The sequence below is a fragment of the Euprymna scolopes genome, chromosome 14, assembly GCF_053919585.1.
Source record: "Euprymna scolopes isolate OS-2025 chromosome 14, ASM5391958v1, whole genome shotgun sequence".
Classification (NCBI taxonomy): domain Eukaryota; kingdom Metazoa; phylum Mollusca; class Cephalopoda; order Sepiida; family Sepiolidae; genus Euprymna; species Euprymna scolopes.
The window spans coordinates 124425641-124434755 of record NC_136495.1 but is presented as its reverse complement, the minus strand read 5'-3'; the positions used below and the strand labels follow the sequence as shown (position 1 = coordinate 124434755).

General features: G+C 31.1%; 1 long non-coding RNA gene across 1 annotated transcript; it reads right to left on the bottom strand.

The window, feature by feature from the left end:
- Window positions 1-1071: 1071 nt before the first annotated feature.
- LOC145293262 (uncharacterized) lies at window positions 1072-7064 on the bottom strand. The gene is made up of 2 exons (XR_013869702.1): window positions 4942-7064; window positions 1072-4908 (listed from the first exon to the last, which is right to left on the bottom strand). It is a non-coding gene; the product is annotated as an uncharacterized LOC145293262 (long non-coding RNA).
- Window positions 7065-9115: the final 2051 nt, after the last annotated feature.

The window sequence follows — 9115 nt, the reverse complement described above, 5'->3', positions numbered from 1 at the left end:
AGTTAAACACATGAGATAAGACACCGTTTTGTTCCGTATCTATAAGCAATCACCACAGGTAAATCCGATGCTTTTTAACAATCACGGCCTGAATTTTCGAAAAATACAGGGTGGAACAATAAAATTGTCGCCCTGGAAAAGACGACATGATTCCATTTCCCTTCAATGAAAACCGGTTTTTTTTTCGTTGTAGACTATCTACTATTTGACCAATTGTTCACAAATCTCCAGACTGTATCCTTCTATTATGTTTGAAAGTTACACAATGTGCAACGAGTGAAATCGGAGATGGGCTACTGTACAACTGATGCTCTCCATCGATCCAAGTTATGACAACAGGACCATTGCCAGCACCCTCAAAATTCATCTCTGGGTTGCCATGAATAACAGGTGATAAAAACAGTATCCTGCAATGGTTATATTCTTTCGTGTTGTTTAAAGTGAGGGCCACATCATGCTATCTCACATCTTAGAGGTCGGCTTGAAAAGTCAACACCAAAGTGTACTTGGATGTGCTGAATAGTGTGGTGATCCACTAGTGAATAAGGTGACCGCTAACAGACCCATGGTGTGGCAGCATTTCTCTGTGCCCCAAAGATCCTCAGGCTTGTCTTCCGAAGGAGTGCTATGACTTTGTTCCTCTCTCTCACTAACCCCCTTTCTCCCTGACCTGAACCCGCCGGACTACTTCGTTTTGTAATACGTCGAAAACATCACCAACCAGCCTGCTCGCCGAGCTCCCGCCGGCGCTTGTGCAAAAGGACTGTTCCCAGTTCCGGACCCGTATTGAGGGGGTGATTAAGTCTGAATCAGCAACATGGAATAGACGTCAGCTCTACTACATAATCAACTTACCCGAGTTGAGCTTTTTAATAAAAGTTTTAAAATAAAGCTGTAGTGTTGTTTTCTTTAAGGCGACATATTTATCATAACACTGTATTATACATTCATCTAATCCCTATTTTTTTCTATTTGGTTGAAACTTGTTTAGGCAAAGTATTTTCAACGGTTAACGTTATCTCCTCGATAATTCTGTTGAATAAATGAAAGAAAGAAAGAGAAAAAAGCAAATATTGTTTTACTCATTTTATTTTTACTATAAAAATAAATGACCATGTTGGTATAAAATGAAAGAGATATATTTACATATTCTTGGCCATCAGACCATGTGGACATAATAAGATAACTGTTATTACATCATCACCGACGATAAATATTTGGGATTTTTATTTCTGTTAATCCCAAAGTTACAAAATAAATTCACTGATTGTTTTGAATGATTTCAATTTTCTTTTTTTTTTTTTCATTTATAATAAAATAATATCAGTGCATCAGATTCGAATTGACTGACAAATTCCTGATTTGTTTTTTGAAAGTTTATACGATAGTTTTTCTATCGTTAAACACAAAACTTTTCAATATGGTAATTTGTTTATAATTCACCGACGTAACGATATTGGATGGGTCGGATACTTTTCAGCTATCATCACAAAAGTTCAGCTTCGTAAACACTTCTTAAAAAAAAACAATCTGTTCATTTCAAAGAAACATTTGTTAAAGAGTGCATTTCATTTTAATTCGTAAGGAGAAATAACTCGTTAACAGTTATCTTCCTTGTTTTTTTAAACCTGATTTTTTCACAAACATTCAAAGACTTAATGTAGGTTGATATTTTTATGCATTTTATACGCAGTTTTATATGTTAGATAATTCATGCGCATTCCTTTATAAATGCCCACTAATTCCTTCCCGAATACATTTTTAGTCGCGTGCAAGCGACTCTATAAGTCACTCCGTCGGTCGATCGGTCGGTCGGTCGGTCTGTCCGTAACACTTTTGTGCTTGGCCTTTTTAGTTAAGATCAAATGTCTGTTGATAGATGCTGTTCTTAGCTTTTTACGCTTTTCTTGGCTTTTTGGCCAAGACCGTTCTTACTACATGCTGTACTTGTGTTTGTAACTTTGTGATATAAAGTGGGGGATCACTTTCATGTATTAATTTAATGTAAAATGATCACCCACTTTACAACCAGTCTCAAAGCTTTCAATTCATTCTCCATGTCATTCAAGTGGTTTTTGAAGGATTCCAGTTATTTTTAAGCATTCAAGTCATTCTTAAGGTCATTCAATTCATCCTTAAGTTCATTAAAGTCATTCTAAGTCATTTACTTTTTATTTATTTAAGTCATTTCAGCCCATTTTTCGGTCATTTTAGTTTATCTCTAAGAATTTCATGTCAATCGTACATTCACGCATTCATTCATTACACGAGAGCACGCGACTAATGGCTATCGGCCTTGTTTAATTATATAAACGAAAATTAATGATTTTTTAAGAAATGCAAATACTTGTCTTGCAGAAGTTCAAACTTTTGGAAAAGAGTTATTTATTTAAAATGGACAAAAAAAAACATGGCAGATTTCTTCTCAGCCAAGAGAGCTTATACGCTTGCACATGGACAAGCGGTTATGACAACCCGTATTCAAAAGATGTTTTACAAAGTTAATTGCTCTTACAATTAAAAGAATGAATAGGGTAATTCATATATACATGACAGACACTCACAGCAAGTATATATGAGAGAAATATGAAAGAGCAACTACGTGTGGTCTGTATGAAGTGTGAAAGGCAACATTTATTACAAAGTCATGAAAAATGGTTTCAAAATCACCGGAGAATTTGCATTCCAGCGCGCACACGTGATTCGCATTAAAAGTTTAAATACTGCATAGAAATATCAGCAATTAGATTCGAAAAATCTTGTAATACCTACAAACAAGCCTTTTCGCTGTATTTTATCAAATAGTAGAATTATGTGAATGCATAAATGTGTATTGTATTTTTGGTAATAAATTTGTTTAAATTGTATAAATATGTAAATATAGAAATGTGTATTATATTTTTGTATAAGATTTATTTAAATTGTATAAATATGTGAAAGTAAAAATGTGCATTATATATCTGTATTAAATTAGTTTAAATTGTATGAATATGTGAATGTATAAATGTGCATTATATTTTTGTATGCAACAAAATGTTACTGGCAGACTACTATTGAGTAATGACGCCGTATGTACTGCTTAAAAAAATTTCATCGCCAAATATGTAATGAATACCTTTCGAATAGTAATAATAATAATAATAATATCAATGTTCTTCTGTTTTATTTTATATAATTTGATATAATATCGATTAATTTTTTTTTTTAAATCGATCCTAAAGGGATTTCTGAGCGACTATTTATACTACCATAACATAATATTTAACTGTCTACTAAAACTATTACTACTCTTTATCTCTATAACAGCGTCACTCGATGCTTGCTAGAATTAAAGAGAGAAAGAAGGGCGAGGAAAAAAGACAGCATGTTTATATATACTCTCTCTCTCTCATATATATATATATATATATATATGTTTTAGTGCATTGAAATGTATCGAAAGTTATCGGCAACGGATAAAGCTATGTATTTGTGTTTTGTTTTAAATGATCAGCAATTTTGCAAGGTCATCGCTTAGCAACAGGAAAAACGACGCGACAACGTAATTTTTGTTATGGGATTATTTGTACTAATACTAAACACACACACGACCATTACAGCGTGATTTTGTTTCGTTCGTTCTTTTTTGCTTGTTTGACGACGTTTTGTACTGTGTGTGTGTGTGCGCAATTATTTATAACTATTTATTTAACAGAAAAAATATTCATAAAATGTTATTTTCTTCACAGAACAAAATATTATATGAAAAAAACTGAAACTTTGTCGTGTGCAAAGCGTAAAACTTGACATAAAATATTTCTTAAACATATTTTAAAATATCTAAATATGTAAAAACATATTTGAAAACATTAATTCGTAATATCGTGAGTTGATGGTTTTGCCCTCAAATATGATTTTAAAAATATTAAAATATTTTTTTTTAAACCGTGAAACTTTGCTGTGCGTAATAAAAGGAAAGACAAATAAAAATATTTGGCCGACGTACACGAGTGCTACACGATTAGCGAAATACGGATCGGCTCCGATATTGAACATTATGGAATTAAACCTACTTACAATCAAACCATACATTAACTTCTCTCTCTCCCAAATAAATCCTGTTACAAATTTAGTTGCTTCCACTGCATGAATTCCTACCTATCCCCACCTTCCATTTACAATGAAAGCAAAGCAATCTCCTTTCCAATCACTTCGAAGAGTGTAACTTTCCAGTAGATATATAACCTACTAAATAACCAATTATCATTAACTACCAATGCAGGGTACATAAATATCTGGTTTAGGACCCAGGCGCGGGGCAAACCCTCTCGGTGCTGATGGAGCCGTAGATCCTCCCAGATCCTCCGTCTAGGAGAAGAAAATTCCAAAGCTAAACCTAAGGGAGGGAAGTTTCTTCAGTCCTGGACGACAACCTTCCTAGAGCTGGCGACTAAAACAAATTACAAATTGGCAAACCTAAACCACTTAAGTAAATGGGCTCTGTCTATCGCCCTGCTTTCATACCCCTTTGCCTATTGGCCAGGCGTTGAGGCGCTATCACAGGGACTCGACAGAATCACCCAATGGTCGACCTTGTTTCCTGACTAGGGCAACGAACGCCGTTTTCCTCACTCCCGCCACATCCCATCCCCCTAAACTGGACACTGGAGTGCTTCAGTACCATATATGCCGGTACAGTTGGACTGGGCTGACGTTTGTCTGATGGGTTCTGAGTACCGGTGTGACAGTTCCTGGCTGCTGCTGTACAATATCGGGATGTTTGTAGTGCCATGTCGCGCATGGAAAGGAACCCTGCACTCATCCCCGGTGGGCTTTCATGGGGCCACAATCCACAAAGACAGCTGATGGTCTACTTGTATTGCATGTCTGATATTCTGCAGAACCACTCGTCCAGCACCCCTCACTCACCTTTATTAAACCCTAACCCTAACCCTCACTCACCTTTATTAAAACTTAAATTAAATAAAATCGAATGACAGTTCAATCAAAAATTACGTTTAAACCAGGACCAAAAAAAAAAAAAAAGCCTCTTCTCTTTAAGCTTGCATTTACGAATATCCACAGGCTTAGAACTAACATAGATTACGTTGAATCATTTCTCCTAGCAAACACCCCGGATATCTAACCTACACTTCTCCATCTCCTCTAACCATTTTAACATGCCTGGTTATCTCCCACTCTAGATTTCTAGGTGTATGAAAGCCTTCTACTCCAATAGTTTCTTCCCTAGAACTGCTAAACTTTGGAACTCGCTTCCGGGATTCTGCTTCCCCAACTGTACTGACATGCAGAAGTTCAAGTGTAGTGTGAACAGACATCTTGCTACTCATCTTCCTTCATAATACCCCTGCAACATATGTCCCTGATAGTAGTCCCCTACTTCAAAGTGCCACTGTGCTTTGTTTGGGATGAAAATTTGAATAAAAAAATATATTTTTGGCACGAATTTCAAAGTAAAAGCAGCTATTCTGCACACTTTGCATAAAATCGATTTGGGGCATTATACTTGCATTGTTAGAAATAATAATAACAAGTGGAATATTGTCAGTCACACCAACATTTCTAATGTCAATTTTTTTTTTTTTTTTTTTTTTTTTGAAAAATCATGAAGGAAGTTAACATTTGACAAAAAACAAGTCGTGTATCTAATCTAAACAGAAAAAAAGTTAGTGGTGGCTTTCTCCTTTAACATTCAACCATCACCTCGGCGTGGCATGTGGTTTAACTGCATCCCTGCAGGCAGCAGGCAAACAATGGCACTGTTATGAATCATTAAAACTCAATTGGAAAAAAGATTTCTGCTTACAACAGATAAATGTACAATAAAATGTTTAACCGGAAAATTATTTTACTAAAAACTATTGATCAATATTACACTTTAAAAAAAGGAAGATACTAAAAATCTATTCACACTCAAACAATTCAAAAGTTTGCTCAAAACTGACTCTTCAACTCTCAAACATTGTAATGAATGTCAATAAAATACTGAGCACTTGGAAAACAGTCACTAGAACTTTTCCTACTGCGATGAAATATTTGTGTGTTCAAATATATTTATATTTGAAAATTACAATCCTCAAAGAATTAATTCTAAAATTATGACTTTCAGTACAAAAAAAATGCATAAATTTCAATGTAAAAACAGCTATTGTGCACACTTATTAAATTTTATTTTGGGCATTATACTTGAATTGTTAGGAATAATACTAACAAGTGGAATATTATCAGTGGCACTAATATTTCCCATAATTTCAATTTTCATTCCAAAATGTCCAACAATATTGGAATTTCTTTTGAAAAATACAGGGTGGGCCAAAATAAGGGTCCTATTTTTAAAAATTCATAAATTCATGTAAGTTTTAAGAAGTGTTTTTCGGCCAAAATTTGTTTTGTTTATTTCAAAAAAATCTCGGAAGGGTCAGTCTACACACACATAAAGTTTGGTGAGTTTAACTTTTATTTTGTGGAAGTTATTCAAATTTAAAGATAGGACCCTTATTTTGGCCCACCTTGTATAAAAGAACAAATAATTGAGAAAAATCAGGCCATATATCCAATAGAAATAGCAGAAACATTAGTGCTGACCTTCTCCCTAAAAAGTAACCCACTACCTCAGCATGGTATGGGTTTGTAACTGCATCCCCACAGGCGAACGATGCCACTTCTATGAATCATTTAAACTCAAATGTATATTTTTTTGTAAATATTGAATTATGTGATTCTTAGCACGTGTTATTAATAAATGTAATGCTATTATTTCTGTTAATGTTGTTGATAAATATAATTTTAAAAAGTTAGGTATTTTCTTGAAAAATGTTTCTGCCTCAACAGAAAAATGTTCAACAAAATGTTTAACTGGAAAATTATTTTACTGAAAACTATTAACATTAAATTATAAAAAGGAAGATACTAAAATTTAAAAAAAATAATATTTTATTTACACTCAATTAGATGTTCCCTATGCACTAATAAAAATGTAATTGACATTTTGTTGCACTTTTTAAGATTTTAAATATATATCAATTTTCGAATTATAAAAAAAACGATTATTATATTGATTATAATTTTTTGACAAGAAATAAAATGAATTGCATATAAAACATTCGAAGAAAAATTTTAAATAAGAAAAATCTAAAATCAGTGAATTATCAATAAATTTTGTCATAATAAAAATACGTTTATTAGATTAATTTTAAAAAATTGTAAAAGAAAAAAAAACATTAAAAAAATCAAAATTTTAGTCTATTTTGTCAAAAAAACGATAGTTTTAATATTGCTGAGAAAACATGTTTCATTAATGTTGCTGAGAAAACATGTTTCATTAATGTTGCTGAGAAAACATGTTTCATTAATGTTGCTGAGAAAACATTTATTAATGTTGCTGAGAAAACATTTATTAATATTGCTGAGAAAACATTATTTAATATTGCTGAGAAAACATTTATTAATATTGCTGAGAAAACATTTATTAATATTGCTGAGAAAACATTTATTAATATTGCTGAGAAAACATTTATTAATATTGCTGAGAAAACATTTATTAATATTGCTAAGAAAACATTTATTAATATTGCTGAGAAAACATTTATTAATATTGCTGAGAAAACATTTATTAATATTGCTAAGAAAACATTTATTAATATTGCTGAGAAAACATTTATTAATATTGCTAAGAAAACATTTATTAATATTGCTAAGAAAACATTTATTAATATTGCTAAGAAAACATTTATTAATATTGCTAAGAAAACATTTATTAAGATTGCTAAGAAAACATGTGTTATTAATATTGCTAAGAAAACATGTGTTATTAAGATTGCTGAGAAAACATTTATTAATATTGCTGAGAAAACATTTATTAATATTGCTGAGAAAACATTTATTAATATTGCTAAGAAAACATTTATTAATATTGCTAAGAAAACATTTATTAATATTGCTAAGAAAACATTTATTAAGATTGCTAAGAAAACATGTGTTATTAAGATTGCTAAGAAAACATGTGTTATTAATATTGCTAAGAAAACATGTGTTATTAATATTGCTAAGAAAACATTTATTAAGATTGCTAAGAAAACATGTGTTATTAATATTGCTAAGAAAACATTTATTAAGATTGCTAAGAAAACATGTGTTATTAAGATTGCTAAGAAAACATGTGTTATTAAGATTGCTAAGAAAACATGTGTTATTAAGATTGCTAAGAAAACATGTGTTATTAAGATTGCTAAGAAAACATGTGTTATTAAGATTGCTAAGAAAACATGTGTTATTAAGATTGCTAAGAAAACATGTGTTATTAAGATTGCTAAGAAAACATGTGTTATTAAGATTGCTAAGAAAACATGTGTTATTAAGATTGCTAAGAAAACATGTGTTATTAATATTGCTAAGAAAACATGTGTTATTAAGATTGCTAAGAAAACATGTGTTATTAAGATTGCTAAGAAAACATGTGTTATTAAGATTGCTAAGAAAACATGTGTTATTAAGATTGCTAAGAAAACATGTGTTATTAAGATTGCTAAGAAAACATGTGTTATTAAGATTGCTAAGAAAACATGTGTTATTAAGATTGCTAAGAAAACATGTGTTATTAAGATTGCTAAGAAAACATGTGTTATTAATATTGCTAAGAAAACATGTGTTATTAATATTGCTAAGAAAACATGTGTTATTAATATTGCTAAGAAAACATGTGTTATTAATATTGCTAAGAAAACATGTGTTATTAAGATTGCTAAGAAAACATGTGTTATTAAGATTGCTAAGAAAACATATTTTATTAATATTGCTAAGAAAACATGTGTTATTAATATTGCTAAGAAAACATGTGTTATTAATATTGCTAAGAAAACATGTGTTATTAAGATTGCTAAGAAAACATGTGTTATTAAGATTGCTAAGAAAACATATTTTATTAATATTGCTAAGAAAACATGTGTTATTAATATTGCTAAGAAAACATGTGTTATTAATATTGCTAAGAAAACATGTGTTATTAAGATTGCTAAGAAAACATGTGTTATTAATATTGCTAAGAAAACATGTGTTATTAATATTGCTAAGAAAACATGTGTTATTAAGATTGCTAAGAAAACATGTTTTATTAAGA